Genomic DNA, 21,054 nt, shown 5'->3' on the forward strand with positions numbered 1-21,054 from the left:
AATGAATATGCATGCGACTCCACTCCCATAGGAATGGAGGGAGTATACGTTACCTTTATGAGCCGTGCCACATGATTGCTCGGCACAGGAAGAGCTGCTGGAAGCCGGAACGTGAGTAGGATGTTTGTTTTTTTTTGTACTAGTAAGAACATAAAAAAGGACAGGAGGGGGGGGGGGGGGGGAGGGGGCACGCATACCAGGACAGCTGCGGGGGAGGGTGGGGGAGCCATGCATACCAGGACAGGGGGTGGGAGCCACGCATACCAGGACAGCTGCGAGGGGGTGGGAGCCACGCATACCAGGACAGCTGGGGGGGGCACGCATACAAGGACAGCTGCGTGGGGGGTGGGTAGCCAAGGACAGCTGCAGTGGGGGGAGCCTAGCATACCTGGCTTATACTCGAGTCATTAAGCTTACCCAGTTTTCCGTAGCAAAGTTAGGTGCCTCGGCTTATACTCGAGTATATACAGTAGAATAAAGAAAAATACTACGGGGCAATCGTTGGAGAAAATAATACTACCAATGTTGGGGATGCTTAAAAAAAAAAAAAAAAAAAAACTAATGCCAACAACTTGTAACGCTACACTTTTCAAAGAAATGTGTATAAAGCACTTCAATGAACATAGTGTATAAAGTTGATGCAGTTTGAGTTGTGGTTCACTTATATCTTATAGGGCACAATACATTTGTGTTACATCTAACACTATTAATGTTGCAAAAAGATGGGCGAATTCCCCCTTCACTTATTTTATTTCGCGGTTAGGTGGTATTCTACTGTATTTGCTTGTGCCGATTACATTTTTTATTACTTGATATTATTGTTAGGATTTTAGGTCTCATAGTTTCACAGTTCTGTTTGCCAATAATCCGTTGTGGGTTTTTGTTGACTCCTATATGAAGTTAAAATATTACCAAAGAGTAAATAGAATCACAGTTGAAAAGGGAATTTTAGATGATTTTGAAGCTCGTTTAGTGAATGAATACAATGTTTTGCCAGCTATTATATTTGCACTGCAGGCATAATTTTTTAAATGGAATCTCTCACTCCACCGGGACATATGTGACATGCATTGGTGGTATTGTAATGAAGACAGGAAGCATTGTTTTTTTCCAGGCACCGCACGCCCTGGAGCCTGTAAGAAATCAATAACATAAAGGCAAAATATAACATTTCTCCACAACAAGACCATTAATATGAGGCATACCTGTATGCCCATATTAATAGGTCATATATATCCCAGGGGTGACAGATTCTCTTTAAGAATTTAACCCCTTCATGACCCAGCCTATTTTGACCTTAATGACCTGGCCATTTTTTGCAATTCTGACCAGTGTCAGAGGTAATAACTCAGGAACGCGTCAACGGATCCTAGCGATTCTGAGATTGTTTTTTTCGTGACATATTGGGCTTCATGTTAGTGGTAAATTTAGATCGATAATTTTTGCGTTTATTTGTGAAAAAATCAGAAATTTGGCAAAAATTTAGCAATTTTCAAATTTTGAATATTTATTCTGTTAAACCAGAGTTATGTGACACAAAGTGATTACTAAATAACATTTTCCACGTCTACTTTACATCAGCACAATTTTGGAAACAATTTATTTATTTTTGTTACGAAGTTATAAGGGTTAAAAGTTGACCAGCGATATCTCATTTTTACAACAAAATTTACAAAACCATTTTTTTAGGGACCACTTTGAGGGGTCTATATGGCAGAAAATACCCAAAAGTGACACCATTCTAAAAACTGCACCCCTCAAGCTACTCAAAACTACATTCAAGAAGATTAACCCTTCAGGTGTTTCACAGGAACTAAAGCAACGTTGAAAGAAAAAATGGACATTTTAATTTTTCCAACAAAAATTTTCTTTTAGCATCAATTTTTTTCATTTTCACATGGGCAACAGGATAAAATGGATCCTAAAATTTGTTGGGCAATTTCTCCTGAGTACACCGATACCTCATATGTGGTCATAAACCACTGTTTGGGTACATGGCAGGGCTCAGAAGGGAAGGAGCACCATTTGACTTTTTGAATGGAAAACATGCTGGAATATTTAGCGGTTGCCATGTTGCGTTTGGAGAGGCCCTGTGTGCCTAAACATTGGAGCTACCCCACAAGTGACCCCATTTTGGAAACTAGACCCCCCAAGGAACTTATCTACATGCATAATGATCACTTTGAACCCCCCAGGTGCTTCACAAATTGATCGGTAAACAATAAGGTGCTTCACAAAGTGATCGGTAAAAAAAATTACTTTTTTTCACAAAAATTTTCTTTTAGCCTCATTTTTTTCATTTTCACATAGGCAACAGGATAAATTGGATCCTAAAATTTGTTGGGCAATTTCTCCTGAGTACACCGATACATCATATGTGGTCATAAACCACTGTTTGGGCACACGGCAGGGTCCAGAAGGGAAGGAGCGCTATTTGACTTTTTGAATGGAAAATTAGCTCCAGTCGTTATCGGACACCATGTCGCGTTTGGAGAGCCCCTGTGTGCCTAAACAGTGAAATCCCCCCACAAGTAACACCATTTTGGAAACTAGACCCCTTATGGAACTTACCTAGATGTGTGGTGAACACTTTGAACCCCCAGGTGCTTCACAGAAGTTTATAACGCAGAGCAGTGAAAATAAAAAATCATTTTTTCCCTCAAAAATTATTTTTTAGCACGCTATTTTTTATTTTCACAAGGGTAACAGGAGAAATTGGACCACAAAAGTTGTTGTGCAATTTGTTCTGAGTACACCGATACCCCATATGTGGGGGGGGGGGGACCAATTTTGGGCGCACGGCAGGGCTCAGAAGGGAAGGAGCGCTATTTGACTTTTTGAAATGAAAATTACCTCTTATCGTTAGCGGACACCATGTCTTGTTTGGAGAGCCCCTGTGTGCCTAAACATTGGAGCACCCCCATAAATGACCCCATTTTGGAAACTAGACCCCCTAAGGAACTTATCTAGATGCATAGTGAGCACTTTCAACCCCCAAGTGCTTCACAAAAGATTATAACGCAGTGCCGTGAAAATAAAAAATATTTTTTTTTCCTCAAAAAATTATTTTTTAGTGCGCAATTTTTTATTTTCACAAGGGTACCCGGAGAAACTGGACCCCAAAAGTTGTTGTCCAGTTTGTCCTGAGTGCGCTGGTACCCCATATGTGGGTGGGGACCACTGTTTGGGCAGCCTTCGGGGCTCGGAAGGGAAGTAGTGACATTATGAAATGCTGACTTTGATGGAATGGTCTGCGGGCGTCATGTTACATTTGCAGAGCCCCTGAGGTACCTAAACTGTGGAACCCCCCCACAAGTGACCCCATTTTGGAAACTAGACCCCCAAGGAACTTATCTAGATGTGTGGTGAGCACTTTGAAACCCCCAAGTGCTTCACAAAAGTTTATAACACAAAGCTCTGAAAAAAAAAATCATTTTATTTCCTCAAAAAATGATTTTTTTAGCTCACAAATTTTTATTTTCACAAGGATAACAGAAGAAATTGGACCCCAAAAGTTGTCCAGTTTGTCCGGAGTACACTGATACCCCATATGTGGGGGGGAACCATTGTTTGGGTGCACGTAAGGGCTGATAATGGAAGTAGTGACGTTTTGAAATGCAGACTTTGATGGAAAGGTCTGTGGTCGTCGTTACGTTTGCAGAGCCGCTGATGTGCCTAAACAGTAGAAACCCCCCACAAGTTACCACATTTTGGAAACTAGACCTTCCAAGGAACTTATCTAGATGTCTGGTGATCACTTTGAACCCCCAAGTTCTTCACAGAAGTTTATAACGCAGAGACGTGAAAATAAAAAATAATTTTTTTTTCCACAAAAATAATTTTTTAGCCCCCAATTTTTTATTTTCCCAAGGGTAACAGGAGAAATTAGACCACCAAAGTTGTTGTGCAATTTTTCCTGAGTACGCTGATAACCCATATGTTGGGGTAAACCACTGTTTGGGCACACGTCGGGGCTTGGATGGGAGGGAGCACTGTTTGACTTTTTGAACGCAAAATTGGCTGGAATCAATGGTTGCACCATGTCGTGTTTCGAGACCCCTGATGTGCCTAAACAGTGGAAACCCCTCAATTCTAACTACAACCCTAACCCCAATACACCCCTAACCACAGCCCTAACCCCAACACATCCCTAACCCTAATCCCAACACACCCCTAACGCCAACCCTAGCGCCCTAACGCCAGCCCTTTATTAGTTGTTCCTGCCTATGGGGGTGATAAACGGGGAGTTTATTTACTTTTCATTCTATTTTGATCACTGTGATAAACTCTCACAGTGATCAAAATAGAATGAATGAATCTGCAGATGGCGGCGCCCATGAAGCAGGACCGCGGGACACCGGGAGTAGGAGTGGGACATCGGAGGTACTGGGGGGGGGGGGGTCGGAAGGGGGAGGGGAGCACATGATGACAGCAGATGATCAGCCCCGTGAGTCGTGGGGGGGTGGTCGGATCACGGTCTCCAGCCATGTCTGATGCTACTGCAGCATCGGCCATGGCTGGATTGTAATATTTCATCGATTTTCATTGATGAAATATTACTGTCGCTCTGATTGGCTGTTAAAAGTGAAACAGCCAATCAGAGCGATCGTAGCCACGTGGGGGCGAAGCCACGCTCCCTATGGTGAAGAACAAAGCCCCCTGTATCTGCGGGTCGGGTGACCTTTCAGTGACCCCGGTCACCCGACCCGCAGGGGAGCTTTAAAGTCATGACGCTACATAGGCGTCATCGGTCGTTTTGGCACGACTTTTCACGACGCCTATGTGGCGTCAAAGGTCGTGAAGGGGTTAATTATTTTGGACACTGCTGTTATATAGAGTGGGTATGGAAATTATTCAGACCCCTTTAAATTTTTCACTTTGTTTCACTGCAGCCATTTGGTAAATTCAAAAAAGTTCCTTTTTTTTTCTCATTAATAACCTCTTCATGACCCAGCCTATTTTGACCTTAATAGAAACAAAAAAGGAGAGAGAAGGGGGCGCTCCTGGTGTGATACCCGGTGGTCAAATAGAGTAGGTTAGGAACAAAGTACACTAACCTGCCGTGGTTATGCTACCGGCATAACCACGTTTGCAGAGCCTGCAGTGCTTATCGTGCACCATTCGTCATCCTGGCTTCCAGGTTCCAAGGTTAGCTGGTCACAAGGGGCATCACGTGATGCTGATGTCGCTACAGGTCCTCTGTGTTTCAGGTCTTGCAGGATGCTTGGAAGCCTGCTGGGTCCGTGCTGCACCAAGCAGCTCACCCAGAAGGGTGTAAAATACAAGGAAAGAGAGGGAGTAGGGCTGATTAGGGCGCTCAGACCAAGACAGACACTTGTTTTGGATGGAAAAAAAACATCTTTACTTGGTCATTATGTCCTCACAAAGCTTTTCGGCGGTGAATCCGCCTTCATCAGGTGATGACCAGTGTAACAAACAAGGGGTATTTAAAAGGAGCTAATCAATGATCTCATTTGGACATTTAACCCCTTCCCAGCTTGAAATCATATGGGTTGAAAACTGCATACAATAGCTGGCTGAGAAAAGAGAATGTTTCAATTCAGGCTAATGGGGTATTGAATGGGTGGAAGTGTATTTATTACAACTAAAACACAATAAAAAACAATACAAGTAAAGGTCAAACTAACGTTAAGAATTATAAAAGACTGAAAAAAATTTTAAGGGTTTTTTTCTTTTTTAAAAATATTTTTAAAAACATTGCTGATGTAGCAACAAAAAGCTGAGAGATTAAAATTACATATTAAAATGCTAAGATTTTTTTTTTCTCCTCAGAGATCTCAGGGAGCCTAAATGAAAAAATTCTCTTTTCCCTTACACATAGAATATAAAGCGTGGAGCAATGTCAAAATCGAATTTCAGAAAACTACATTATTAAGGGTGAGGCCCTCAGGATGTAAACACCCCAACTTGAAAATCCAATAATTCTCCCAATTGATGAGTTGTCTGTACCTGTCATTTACAGTGTCAGATATGTGGTCAATAATTGTCACCTTTAGTTGTTTATGATCTTTCTGGTGTTCAGTTAAAAAGTGTTTTGAAACGCTGTGTTGTATTAAACCCATTTTTGATATTTTGCCTGTGTTTATTGAGGCGTGAATGCATGGCCTGTATCGTGTGGCCCACATATTGCAGGCCGCATGTGCATTCCAAAACAAACAACGTAAGAGGATTGACAATTCAGCCTAATTTCATCTGGAATGATTCTCCTGTTGTCCTAGAGGAAAAAGTTGTAGTCCCGTTGACTAGTGCACCGCAACATAGGCACTTAGGTGCTCCACATTTCAAGCACCCAATGGTACTCATGCCTGTAGATGTGGTTTGTAGGGAAGTTAGGCTAGGTGCAACCAAGTTTTTAAGGGAGCTATTTTTTTCTATAGATAATGTTTGGTTTCCCTGGGAGGTGTTTTGCTAGGACTGGATCATTTTTAAGGATTCAGGATTTAAGGATTTATTCAATAGTTTTGTTAGTGTTTTGGTTGATTGGTTATAAGTTGCAATCAGACTCAGCTCAGCTCTGCTGTTGGCAATTCTTCCAGATTTATTGGCATCCATTTTTTCCAGGCAGGCCTCCTGGATTTCCTTTTTAACCCTATTAAAAGCATCCTCCAAAAGCTTCTTAGGGTATCCTTTATTCTTAAACCTCTCTCTAAGGATTTTAGATTCCTTAAGAAAATCGGATTCCAGACTGCAATTTTTCTTTGTGCGCCAGTACTGTCCATATGGCACATTTAGGATCCAACTTGGCAAGTGACCGCTATTGAAGGTGAGGTAACTGTTCACGTCGACCGTCTTGAAATAGGTCGAGGTGTGCACAATTCCACCCTCCCCTCTTTGAATATAAAGATCTAAGAATTGTACACCCACCTCTGATAGAGTAGAGGTAAAACTAAGACCCCATGGGTTCAGGTTCAAATTATCAATGAAAAGTGATAACTCTTCAGTAGTCCCAGACCAGATTAAAAACAGATAATCAATAAAGCTCCTGTAAAAAAAAATATCCTGCGGAGAGGGGACATGTGTCTATGAACAGTGATTCCGGAGTGTCGTTATTGCTAATCTCTCAGCTTTAGTCAAATTATCACGCTTTTTATCTTGGGTGAAAGATCTAAGGTCTTTCAAAATTAGCTGCTGAAAGGTTTCAACATGTGTCCCTTTATGTTGAACCTGGTAAAAATTGGAAACATTTTTGACAGGAACATGAATAAACGGATTCTCTCGATTCAAGGGATTGTGTGCAATCATTTAATGGTGTCTCTTTCGGTACATACTTCCGCTTCTCCTCAATGAGGAAATGTCGCTTAAGTGTAATTTTATGGAATAAATTAAGGTCATGATAGAGAGCAATTGTATTAAGGGGTGCTATTAGGCAGAAGGATAAACCATGACTCTGGAGGGAAATTTCCCCCTTTGATAATACATGGTTGGATATATTAAAAAATACCCACAGTTTTTTTGGGTCTTTTTCAACACCATTGTAACCCTTAGAAGATATTTTTGGTGTACAAGGTAGCTAAGACAGTCACATCAATTTTTTTTTTTCTTCATAGATGGATCTGAATGTACTTGTAGGTCTGTTTATTTCTCCCATTTCTCCTACACCCCCTGGATTTCTTTTTCTTTTTGGGTGTCTGCCTTGAACCATTTGAAAAAACTGGGATTTTAGTTTCCCGTAGCCCAGTCTTTTTTGCCCGTCAGTGGAAGGTTTAATGATCCTATGCATCTCTTCCAAGGCTAAAGTTAAAAGTTCCTCAGAAAAGGTGACTTTTCTCTGAAGGAGTTGTGAGCTATTCAGTGTTACAATTCTGTTAAGTGTATTATCAATGGATTGTTCTAATTGCTGGGTTTGGTCATCCTGGGGCGAGGGACTTGGATGGATTGTCAATAGATAAATATCATTATCCAGGGGGTTGCAGACAAAGGGGTGGTTATTGTTATCATGAACAGAGGTTGGTACATACGTGAGGGTCTGAGAATCCTTGGGGATAGGGACTATTATGAAAAACTTGGGTGCGACACATCAGCTCAAATTTTCCTTGAATACAAGGAAAGGATTCAAATTGCCATCCAAGTAGGTTTATTAGATAAAAGAGTTTTTTGAACATTCAATACGATCAGACTCCTTTCTTTTATTTTTAACCAAAAATTCATAAGGACACTGATAACCCCCACTGGTCGCCCAATTATTTCTGGGATTAGTTAAATCACAGCAAACCTTTCCCACTACATCGACCTTTACTTGCAAAAGTACGCGTTAACCTTGAATTCTTAAGGCCCCGTCACACTAAGCGACTCACCAGCGATCCCGACACCGATATGAAGGTGTCAGGATCGCTGGTAAGTCGCTATGTGATCGCTGGTGAGCTGTCACACAGACAGCTTCACCAGCGATCAGCACAGCGATGCAGAGCGCCCGGCATCGCTGGCTATCGCTGTAGAAAATAGTATCAAAATAAAAAATAGTTATTCTCACCTTCCGACGTCGCGTTCAGCCATCCCGCCTCTCTCCACGCTCCGGTCCCAGTGATCCTTTGCACGAATGACCGCGAGATGTCACGGTCTCGCGGGATAACAAAGTCTCGCGGTCATTCATGCAAAGGATCACTGGGATCGGAGCGTGGAGAGAGACAGGATGGCTGAACGGGACATCGGAAGGTGAGAATAACTATATTTTTTTTTTTATTATTTTTTTACACCTGATCGCTGGTCTCCCGCTGTCACACACAGCGATGCGTGCTGGCCAGCGGGAGACCAGCGACCAAAGAAATGTCCAGAGGTTTCTTGCAGCGATCAGCGATACCGGCAGGGGGGCCGCTCGCTGATCGCTGTCACACACAGCGATCTCGCTGGTGAGATCGCTGTTACGTCACAAAAGTTGTGACTCAGCAGCGATCTCGCTACCGAGATTGCTTAGTGAGACGGGGCCTTTAGGTTATCGTTACACCTAGCGATGCACCAGCGATCCCAACTAGCGATATGACGCAGTCAGGATCGCTGGTGCATCGCTAGGTGGTCGCTAGTGAGCTGCCACTCGGGCAGATCTCACCAACGACATCACTGGGGACGGGGATCGCTACTTACCTGTCAGACGGGGCGATCCTGCGTCCTCCCTCCCGGCTCCACGCGTCGCTCGTCGTCACAGCAGGAAGCGCCGCAGGAAGTGACCGACGAGGAATGGTCCAGCAGCTTCTCGTGCGATCAGCGATAACCAGCGGGGGAGACGGTCGGAGGCAAGTATCACATGCAGCGATAACGCTAGCAATATCGCTGCAACGTCACAAAATCGGTGACTTTACAGCGATATTGCTAGCGATATCGCAGTGTGTAACGGGGGCTTTACTTTAGAGATTCCACACATCCAAGTTGTTAAAAGTGCCCCTCCAAAACCAATATTTGTTCTGTACCTTAAGCGGGAGTCACACACAGCAATCTCTCTAGCGATATCGCTGCTGAGTCACAACTTTTGTGACGTAACAGCGATCTCACAAGCGTGTGATAGCGATCAGCGAGCGGCCCCCCTGCTGGTATCGCTGATCGCTGTAAGAAACCTCTGGACATATTTTTCGTCGCTGGTCTCCCGCTGGCCAGCACGCATCGCTGCGTGTGACAGGTGGGAGACCAGCGATCAGCTGTAAAAAATAGAATTAAGATAAAAAATATTGGGGCGTGGCCTAGCGCGGATGTGAGTGGACGCTAGGCAGAGGAGCTCCGCCGTCAGCTTTATGAAATATCCTTAATCAGGCCGTTCTAACACTGACCTGGGCACATCTATTGGCACAGTGAGTGCCCAAGAGTCGGGAGGAGACGCCGGGAGTGCAGAGGAGCGCCGAGATGGGGAGGAGGAGGCAGAAAGATATCTGGGAGGATGGCAGCGTGACTGCACAAGATGGCGCCGGGAAAGTGGAGGAGGCGTGGAGACAATCTGAGAGCTTTGGTAAAAGGTCACAGATCCTTCAGAAGCTGCAGCGCTTTGCAAGAGAGGAGGAGGGGGACACCGAAGAAGGTATAGTGCTGGAGGAAGAGGGGGTGAGCGATGAAGCCGCAGGAGATGCTGATAGCAGGAGAAGAGGGGGAGGGGAAGTCGCTGCCCCTGAGTGTGTGTCTGAGGAGGAAGACAGTGGAGCTGATGATGAGACCCCTGAGAGAGTGCCAACCTTGAAAGATGTCTTTATGGTGGTGTCGTTCTGCAAAAGGACACTGACTAGGTTGAATAGCCGGGTTGATAAGATTAAAGAAGAAATCACTGGCATTAAGGAGGCACTGAACAAAGCAGATACATGATGCATGTTTTTGCATATTTCCCATAAGGGATGGGGGCATTGCTCTAGATCACTGCGTTGAGAAACATGTGATGGTGTCTCCGCAGTGTTGGATGTTTGATCTCCACGAGGTCACTCATCCTCATTTTCACAGTCTTTTACTAGGCATTGCTCCTACTAGCCAGTTTCCTACTCCACACTGATGAGGGGCAATACCCCGAAACAGCTGTCTGTGGATGGATACCATGTTTTGGCATAGGTGGTTTCCTTCATTGGAGACTGCCCTTCCCGTGGTTGTTCCTTCCTGGGGAAAGACCTGGCTAGTCATTGCTTGCGTTGAGAAACACGTGATGGTGTCTCCGCGGCTTGTGTTTTGCATGTTTTTGCATATTTCCCATAAGGGATGGGGGCATTGCTCTAGATCACTGCGTTGAGAAACATGTGATGGTGTCTCCGCAGTGTTGGATGTTTGATCTCCACGAGGTCACTCATCCTCATTTTCACGTTCTGCAAAAGGACACTGACTAGGTTGAATAGCCGGGTTGATAAGATTAAAGAAGAAATCACTGGCATTAAGGAGGCACTGAACAAAGCAGATACCAGGATGGGTGCTGTGGAAGAGAGGGTGAGCACCACTGAGGACTCTGTAAACAAAATGCAGAAAACTCAGACCCAGCATGCCCAAAAGATACCAGAAGTGCACTTAAAGCAGGACGATTTTGAAAATAGATCAAGGAGGAACAATCTCAGATTTGTGGGTTTTCCGGAAAAAGCAGAGGGCAACGACCCCACCGACTTTATTGAGCAATGGATCCTATCCAAGTTCGACAGAGACACGCTTTCCAGGGTGTTCGCGGTGGAGAGAGCACACCGTGTCCCCCTACGACCCCTCCCGCCGGGTAGTGCTCCCCGTACTATGCTGGCCAGGATACTGAATTGCAGAGAGAGAGAGACTATCCTCCGGGAAGCCAGGAAGCTGCAGGACCTCACGTTTAATGGAAGCCGTATTGAAATATATCCGGACTATTCAGCAGAGGTCCAGAAAATGCGGATGAAATTTGGCGAGGTCAAGAAAGGAATGAGCGCTGGGAGTGAAGTATTCTATGATGTATCCTGCTAAACTGAGAGTAGCAGCGTTGGGGTCTGTTCAGTTCTTCCCGACCCCAGAAGAAGCCGTCAAATGGATGGAGAACAATCGTTCCAAGCTGGGAGCAGAGAGAGACGGAGAAGGATGAAGTAGTGACTCTCGGACATATATCCTTTTTTCTTTTTGATGTTGTGCCCCGAGGCACCTGGTTTTTCAGAAATATTTTTAGGGGGGTTGATCCCCGGGTGTTTTTTGATGGTTATTGCACTATCCTTGTTAGACAGTGTTATGCGGCCTGATGAGTATTGATGAGTATTTTTGTTTTTGACGGAGGGAGTGATGGACGCCAAACGAAGGAGACTCAGTGGCTTTACATGGGTTTAAAGTAATTGGGTGCTGGCTGTACCCTCTCTCGTTGGAAAGAGAGAATCAGCTAGATTGGGATGAAGGGGAGGGGGGGGGAGTGGAGGGGGACAGGGGGGGTCTTGTTATGGGGGAGTTCACATACTGCAATGTAATATAGTGACCACAGGAGATCGGTTATATTTTATATTTTTAGGACATAATGAGTGGTGATGCAAAAATTCTAAGTTGGAACGTACGGGGAGTATCAGATCCAAATAAAAGAGCGGCAGTTATGGCAGAAATTAGAAAGCATAACCCAGATATCGCATGTCTATTAGAAACTCACTTGATTAATGGAAAGGAAAATTGGTTGGAGAAAAAATGGGTCACTCGGGCCTATCACTCTATGTATTCGGCTTACGCAAGGGGAGTATCTGTACTGATACACTCTCATACTCATTATGAAGAAATTGATTCTTACATAGATAAGGACGGACAGTTTGTTTCTCTGCGTTGTCGAATTTCTGGAATATGCATAATTGTGGTGGCCCTCTATATCCCACCCCCATATTCGAAAAAGAAACTGCAGGAGATTTTTGAGTGGATTGGGGGGAGAGGGGATTGTCCAGTGCTAATATTAGGAGACGTTAATAATGTTATGAATGAGTATTGGGATCGGGCGGGTAATGGGGGAAATTGCCCTAGGAAAGACAGGATGACTCCATTTGGGACATATGTTAGCGAAATGGATATGATAGACTTATGGAGAGTACGTAATGAGGGGAAGAAATGCTTTTCGTGTTGTTCGTCTTCATATCACACTTTATCACACATAGATTTAGCACTAGGTAATAGGGGCATGGACAGAATGGTTGGGACGGTGGAATACTTACAGAGACTTATCTCCGATCACAGGGCAGTTGAGGTTAGTCTGAGATTGGGAATGGGAAAAGGGAGGAGAGCAGGGGGGACAATTCATCCGGAATGGCTCAAATGTTTAAACATGGGAACTATTAAAAATGATATTATGGAGTTCTTTCAGTTAAACGAAGGCACTGCGGATCCATTCATAGTATGGGACGCCATGAAAGCTTACTTGCGGGGACTATTCATACGAGATATCTCGAGGCAGAAGACACGAATGAGGCAGGTAAACCAAGAGGCAGCAGATAGGCTCAGCAGGGCAGAGGAAGAAATGATAGACCCAATGCCGACACCCAAAACGCATTAAAAGAAGCACAAGAAGAAGTAAATAAGTTATATCTACAAGGGATAGATAAGAAAAGGGCATTCCGAAAAGCATTGTTCTATGAAGAGGGGGAAAAGGTGGGACACTTATTATCAGTGATTACTGCAGCGCAGAAAAAACCCTCACAAATATATAAAATTGTCACTAAAGATGGGGCAGTTCACAAGGACACCGCCGGGATATTGGAATGTTTTAAGGAATACTATGTAGAATTGTATACTTCGGAATTGAGGGCCTCGGATCTGGAGATGGATAGATACTTACAAGAGATAGAGTTACCTAAGTTAGACGATATTGATAAACAAAACTTGGAAGAATTATTTACTGTGGAAGAGGTAGAGAAGGCTATCCTATCATTAACAAATGACAGGTCACCTGGATCTGACGGGATCCCGGGAGAAGTGTACAAATAATTAATAGAAATTGTAGCGCCTAAACTAAAGCATGTATTTGAGGTGGCAGCAGAGAAGGGGGTATTGCCAAGATCTATGAGGGAGGCTGTAATCGTGGTGATTCCTAAGGAAGGGAAAGATGCCTCATCGGTAGAATCCTATAGACCAATCTCGTTATTGACATCAGATGTTAAAATACTAGCCAAAATGTTGGCGATACGAATGTCTAGAGTTGTTCCAAAATTGATACATCCAGACCAATCAGGGTTCTTACAAAATAGATCTACCGCCATTAACCTGCGAAGACTGTTTTTAAATATTCAAATCCCAGCAGATAATAGGGGGGAAAGGGTGGTGGCCACACTGGACGCACGGAAAGCATTTGACAGGGTAGAGTGGAATTATTTATGGGCAGTATTGAAATGTATGGGATTTGGGCACAGATTTATCTCCTGGGTTACGTTACTGTATGTAGACCCGAAAGGATATATTAGGATTAATGGGGAGACCTCGGAGGCATTTGGGTTGTTCAGAGGAACTCGTCAGGGATGTCCATTGTCGCCGTTATTGTTTGCTGTGGCGATGGAACCGTTAGCGATTAAAATTCGTAACTCCAAAGAAATACAAGGCTTTAGATATGGGGAATTGGAGGAAAAGATCGCCCTATACGCGGATGATATACTCCTATTCTTAAAAGATGGCGGAGAAGCACTGACTGAGGTCATGGGCCTTATAGGGAAATTTGGATTCTTTTCCGGATTGAGAATTAATTGGGACAAGTCATGTATCATGGGGATTGATAGAGAGTTGGGATGTCGAGATGTGGGGGAGGCAGTTGGACACTTGAAAGTAGTTAAGGAGTTTAAATACCTCGGAATATGGGTATCAATGCCTGTATCTAGATTTCTCGAACTAAACTTGGACCCATTACTAGTTAAATTTAAAGTTAAGATGACAGCATGGTGTAAACTAGTACTATCAATAGTGGGGAGGACGAATCTAATTAAAATGATAATGATGCCTCAGTTGATGTATGTCCTTCATAATGCCCCGGTTTGGATCCCAAAGAAAAAATTTTACAAAATTAATACTATTTTTAGAGAATTGATCTGGGGGAAAAAACAAGCAAAAATTAAATTGGAAATACTGCAAAGGGGGAAGGAAGAGGGTGGGTTGGCGGCGCCAAATCCATGGATATACTTTGTAGCAACGCAGGGGCAGCACTTTAGGGGCTGGCGAGAGGAGGGGAACTTGAGCGTTATGGGGGAAATTTTGGCCCAACTGACCAACAAGAGAACATTGGTACAAAGTCTAGAAGCAGGAAGCTTTGGGAGATTTGGGAAAGACATACCCACATTTGGACTAATGCACAAAATATGGCAGCATATCAAACTTCTTAGAAGAGTTGAGGAACTGACGATATACACACCTATCTGGGATAATGTGAACCTATCGGAACTATATAAACTGAAGGACTTTATCGATTGGGAGAGGAGAGGTTTGCAATATGTGTGGCAACTATTAGAGGGGTCCGAGATCAAGCCTTTTTCTGTCCTAAAAGAAGAGTTTGGACTCTCACGTAGTGGGGAATTTCGATATTTCGGTCTCAGGCATGCATTTCAAGCGCAGAAACAGACAACGAATATGACGGTACAGAGGGATGTGGTGTTGGACTATGTGTGTGCGTCCGGGGGTACGAGAGGTGTTATCTCTACCATCTATAGAGATTTATTATACTCTTACTTGGCTGGGTTTCCCCTAACAGTAAAATCTAAATGGGAGAGAGAAGTGGGGGAAATAGTAGATGAAACATGGGAGACTATTTTAGAGTATATACCTAAACTCTCTTTGAGTGAGCCAGGTAGGATATCGCAACTATATATCGTACATAGAACATATAAGACCCCAGAACTTATGAGGAAAATGGGCTTGAGGGACAATGCGGAGTGTCCAAGATGTGGGTATGAACCTGCGGGAATGCTTCATATGCTCTGGTCTTGTCCAAGACTCTCGTCATACTGGGAGGAGGTTATAGGGCTTGTTGAGAAGATATACCGATGTGAAATAGGAAGGGACCCAATAACGTGTGTGTTGGGGTACGTGGAGGAGGTGTCGGTAGGGAGTGCCTATAAGTCCATCATAGCAAAACTCTTATATATTGCCCGTAAGCTGATCGCACAAAAATGGATCGATGCTGAACCCCCAACGATTGGGGAGTTTGTCACTCGTGTGAATAACGTAATCCGATTGGAAGAGAGAATTTATAGAAGACGACATACAGAGGCACACTTTGAAAAAATCTGGGCCATGTGGTTACAGTGGAGACAATCACATTGAGAAAGTCTGTATTGCAGTTGGGAAGGGGGGGAGGGAGGAGGGAGGAGGTTGGGTTCGTTTTTCTTCTCTTTTTCTCTTTTTTTTTTGACGGGGAGGAAATTGAATGTCGTGTATTTTTTCTGTATGCAATGGAGATGATTTGAAAGCTTTGCCTAAATGTAATTATAACGACATTTGAATATAATAAAAAATCTTTGGTTAAAATAAAAAATATTGTTATTCTCACCTTCCGACGTCCCGCGCAGCATTCCTCTCTCCACGCTCCGGTCCCAGTGATCCTTTGCACGAATGACCGCTAGACTTCGCGCTCCGGCGAGACCGTGACTCTCGCGGTCATTCTCGCAAAGGATTACTGGGACCGGAGTGTGGAGAGAGGAATGCTGCGTGGGACGTCGGAAGGTGAGAATAACAATATTTTTTATTTTAATTCTATTTTTTACAGGAATGGCAAGCGATGCCGGGCGCTCGGCATCGCTGTGCTGATCGCTGGTGAAGCTGTCTGTTTGACAGCTCACCAGCGATCACATAGCGACTTACCAGCGATCCTGACACCTTGATATCGGTGTCGGTATCGCTGGTAAGTCGCTATGTGTGACTCCAGCTTTAGATGTAGGCTCTTTTTACGCAAATATTCCCCATGTCTTGGGTCTAGAATCTATTGACTATTTTTTGTCTCAAGACCCGACTATAGTAACTGAACAGAAAAAATTCCTCCTTGACTGGATTGATTTTATATTAAAAAACAATGTTTTCACATTTAAAGGTGTGGCCTATAAACAAATCAAGGGTTGTGCAATGGGGACGCGTTTCACGCTCAGTTATGCCAACCTGTTTATGGGTCGATTTGAATCACTGTGCACAGACAAATATCTCCTCACTGCAGGACATATTATTTTTTTACAGTTGCTTTATTATCTGTTTTTAATCTGGTCTGGGACTACTGAAGAGTTATAACTTTTCATTGATAATTTGAACCTGAACCCCCGTGGGGTCTTAGTTTTACCTCTACTATATCAGAGGTGGGTTTACAATTCTTAGATCTTTATATTCAAAGAGGTGAGGGTGGAATTGTGCACACCTTGACCTATTTCAAGACGGTCGACATGAACAGTTACCTCACCTTCAATAGCGGTCACTTGCCAAGTTGGATCCTAAATGTGCCATATGAACAGTACTGGCGCATCAAGAAAAATTGCAGTCTGGAATCCGATTTTCTTAAGGAATCTAAAATCCTTAGAGAGAGGTTTAAGAATAAAGGATACCCTAAGAAGCTTTTGGAGGATGCCTTTAATAGGGTTAAAAAGGAAACCCAGGAGTCCTGCCTGGAAAAAATGGATGCTAATAAATTTGGAAGAATTGCCAACAACAGCTGAGCCTGATTACAACTTATAAAAAATCAACCAGAACACTAACAAAACTATTGAATAAATATTGGTTCATCCTTAAAAATGATCCAGTCCTAGCAAAACACCTCCCAGGGAAACCAAACATTATCTATAGAAAAAATCGTTCCCTTAAAAACTTGGTTGCACCTAGCCTAACTTCCCTACAAACCAGACAAAGCACATCTACAGGCATGAGTACCATTGGGTGCTTCAAATGTGGAGCACCTAAGTGCCTGTGTTGCGGTGCACTAGTCAACGGGGCTACAACTTTTTCCTCTAGGACAAGAGGAGAAACATTCCAGATGAAATTAGGCTGAATTGTCAATCCTCTTACGTTGTTTGTTTTGGAATGCACATGCGGCCTGCAATATGTGGGCCACACGATACAGGCCATGCATTCACGCCTCAATAAACACAGGCAAAATATCAAAAATGGGTTTAATACAACACAGCGTTTCAAAACACTTTTTAACTGAACACCAGAAAGATCATAAACAACTAAAGGTGACAATTATTGACCACATATCTGACACTGTAAATGACAGGTACAGACAACTCATCAATTGGGAGAATTATTGTATTTTCAAGTTGGGGTGTTTACATCCTGAGGGCCTCAACCTTAATCTTGAAAATGTGGTTTTCTGAAATTCGATTTTGACATTGCTCCACGCTTTATATTCTATGTGTAAGGGAAAAGAACATTTATTAACTATTTTGTCACGTAACCCTGGTTTAACAGAATAAAAATTAAAAATGTGAAAATTGCGAAATTTTAAAAATTTGCACCAAGTTTCTGATTTTTTCACAAATAATGCAAAAATTGTTGACCTAAATTCACCAATAACATGATGCCCAATATGTCACAAAAAAACAATCTCAGAATCTCTAGGATCCGTTGAAGCGTCCCGAGTTCTTGCCTCATAAAGGGGCACTGGTCTTGAATTGCGAAAAAATGGCCAGGTCATTCAGGTCAAAATAAAAGGAAAGAGAAGTACGGCTGATTAGGGCGCTCAGACCAAGACAGACACTTGTTTTGGATGGAAAAAAAAAACTTCTTTACTTGGTCATTATGTCCTCACAAAGCTTTTCGGCGGTGAATCCGCCTTCATCAGGTGATGACGAGTGTAACAAACAAGGGGTCTTTAAAGGGAGCTAATCAATGATCTCATTTGGACATTTAACCCCTTCCCAGCTTGAAATCAGATGGGCTGAAAACTGCATACAATAGCTGGCTGAGAAATTAGAATGTTTCAATTCAGGCTAATGGGGTATTAATTGGGTAGAAGTGTATTTATTACAACTAAGACACAATAAAAAACAATACAAATAAAGGGCAAACGAACATTAAGAATTATAAAAGACTAAAAAAAATTAAGGGTTTTTTCCTTTATAAAAAGATTTTTAAAAACATTTCTCCTGATCTAGCAACAAAAAGCTGAGAGATTAAAATTACATATTAAAAATCTGAGGTTTTTTTTTTTTTTTATCTCCTCAGAGATCACAGGGAGCCTAAATGAAAAAATATTTCCCACATGTTTACTTTACATCAGCACAATTTTTTTGTTTTGTTAGGAAGTTATAAGGGTTAAATTTGACCAGCGATTTCTCATTTTTACAAAAAAAATTTACTAAACTATTTTTTTAGGGACCACCTCACATTTGAAGCCACTTTGAGGGGTCAATATGGCAGAAAATACCCAAAAGTGACAACATTCTAAAAACTGCACCCCTCAAGCTACTCAAAACTACATTCAAGAAGATTATTAACCCTTCAGGTGCTTCACAGGAACTAAAGCAACGTGGAAGGAAAAAATGGACATTTTAATTTTTCCAACAAAAATTTTCTTGGCATCAATTTTTTCATTTTCACATGGGCAACAGCATAAAATGGATCCTAAAATTTGTTGGGCAATTTCTCCTGAGTACACCGATACCTCATATATGGTCATAAACCACTGTTTGGGTGCACGGCAGGGCTCAGAAGGGAAGGAGCGCCATTTGTCTTTTTGAATGGAAAATATTCTGGAATATTTAGCGGTTGCCATGTCGCGTTTGGAGAGCCCCTGTGTGCCTAAACATTGGAGCTCCCCCACAAGTGACCCCATTTTGGAAACTAGACCTTCCATGGAACTTATCTAGATGTGTGGTGAGCACTTTGAACCCCTAAGTGCTTCACAGAAGTTTATAAGGCATAGCTGTGAAAATAAAAAATAATTTTTCTTTTCCACAAAAATGATTTTTAGCCCACAATGGTTTATTTTCACAAGGGTAACAGGAGAAATTGGACCCCAAAAGTTGTTGTCCAATTTGTCCTGAGTACCCTAGTACCCCAAATGTGGGGGGGGGGGGGGACCACTGTTTGGGCACACGTCGAGGCTCGAAAGGGGAGTAGTCCCGTTTTGCAATGCAGACTTTGATGGAATCGTCTCCAGGCGTCGTGTTGCGTATGCAAGAGCCCTTGATGTGCCTAAACAGTAGTAACCCCCCACAAGTGGCCCTATTTTGGATACTTGACCCCCCAAGGAGCTTATCTAGATGTGTGGGGAGCACTTTGAACCCCTAAGTGCTTCACAGAAGTTTATAACGCAGAGCTGTGAAAATCAAAAATTATTTTTTTTTTCTCCACAAAAATTATTTTTTAGCCCCCAATTTTTTATTTTCCCAAGGGTAACAGGAGAAATTAGACTCCCAAAGTTGTTGTGCATTTTTTTCCTGAGTATGCTGATACCCCATATGTTGGGGTAAACCACTGTTTGGGCACACGTCGGGGCTCGGAAGGGAGGGAGCACTATTTGACTTTATGAACTCAATATTGGCTGGAATCAATGCTGGCGCCATGTTGCGTTTGGAGAGCCCCTGATGTGCCTGAACAGTGGAAACTCCTAAATCCTAACTCCAGCCTTATCTCTCTCCAGCCTTATCTCTCTCCAGCCTTATCGCTCTCCAGCCTTATCGCTCTCCAGCCTTATCGCTCTCCAGCCTTATCGCTCTCCAGCCTTATCGCTCTCCAGCCTTATCGCTCTCCAGCCTTATCGCTCTCCAGCCTTATCGCTCTCCAGCCTTATCGCTCTCCAGCCTTATCGCTCGCCAGCCTTATCGCTCGCCAGCCTTATCGCTCGCCAGCCTTATCTCTCCTTGTGCACAGGCGTACTTCTCTGCCCTGTTGAGGGCAGAGCAAAGTACTGCAGTGCGCAGACGCTGGGCCTCTGACCTTTCCCGGCGCTTGCGCGCTGCAGTACTTTGCTCTGCCCTCAACAGGGCAGAGAAGTACGCCTGCACACAAGCGCGATGCCGGGAGCGATGAAGCAACAGGAGGGCGGAGGCGCCGGACCACGACCTGCGACACCCATTGGATCGGGCCACCCTTCCCGGGTGAGTATAATAAAACTTATTTTTCTTATCTTGCAGGTTGGATCGGGGGCTTATCTGCAGCATTATAGAATGCTGTAGGTAAGCCCTGAAAGGCAGTGGCCGCATCTTATAACGACCAAAACAGGTGACAGGTTCCCTTTAGTAAATTTGAAAAATTTCTGTTTTTTCCGTCAAGATGTGGTGCAGAGTGTACATTAATGAGAAAAATAGTGAACTTTTTTGAATTTACCAAATGGCTGCAATGAAACAAAGTGAAACATTTAAAGGGGTCTGAATACTTTACATACCCACTGTACACGAACTGGCTTCCCTGTACCATCACCTTAACCTGATACAACTATGGAGCATGTCTTAATATCCCAGGACTGGATGTTGCTCTTGGTATACCATTTGATGGGGAGCCAACTGGACAATTTGCACGCTACATTGTGAAGTGCAGTGAGAGACTTTCATATTGCTATATCATCTTGTTAATTAAGAATAGTGTTTCTGATTTTACGTAGATACACAAATGGTAATCATTTCATGAACATCTGTTTGACTATCAAATTTAAATGCATTATCCTTTTAAATTCAAGCAAAAAAACTACAATAGATGAGTCTGTTAGGC

At 43.2% G+C, this 21,054-nt stretch overlaps 1 protein-coding gene across 5 annotated transcripts in view; it reads left to right on the forward strand.

The window, feature by feature from the left end:
* LOC141099773 (uncharacterized) overlaps nucleotides 1-21,054 on the forward strand; it is a 176,091-nt gene that overhangs the window by 105,598 nt on the left and 49,439 nt on the right. The gene's annotated exons all lie outside the window — the stretch shown is intronic.

Source organism: Dendrobates tinctorius, unplaced genomic scaffold, assembly GCF_039654945.1.
Source record: "Dendrobates tinctorius isolate UK_male_01 unplaced genomic scaffold, ASM3965494v1 ptg000102l, whole genome shotgun sequence".
Lineage (NCBI taxonomy): Eukaryota > Metazoa > Chordata > Amphibia > Anura > Dendrobatidae > Dendrobates > Dendrobates tinctorius.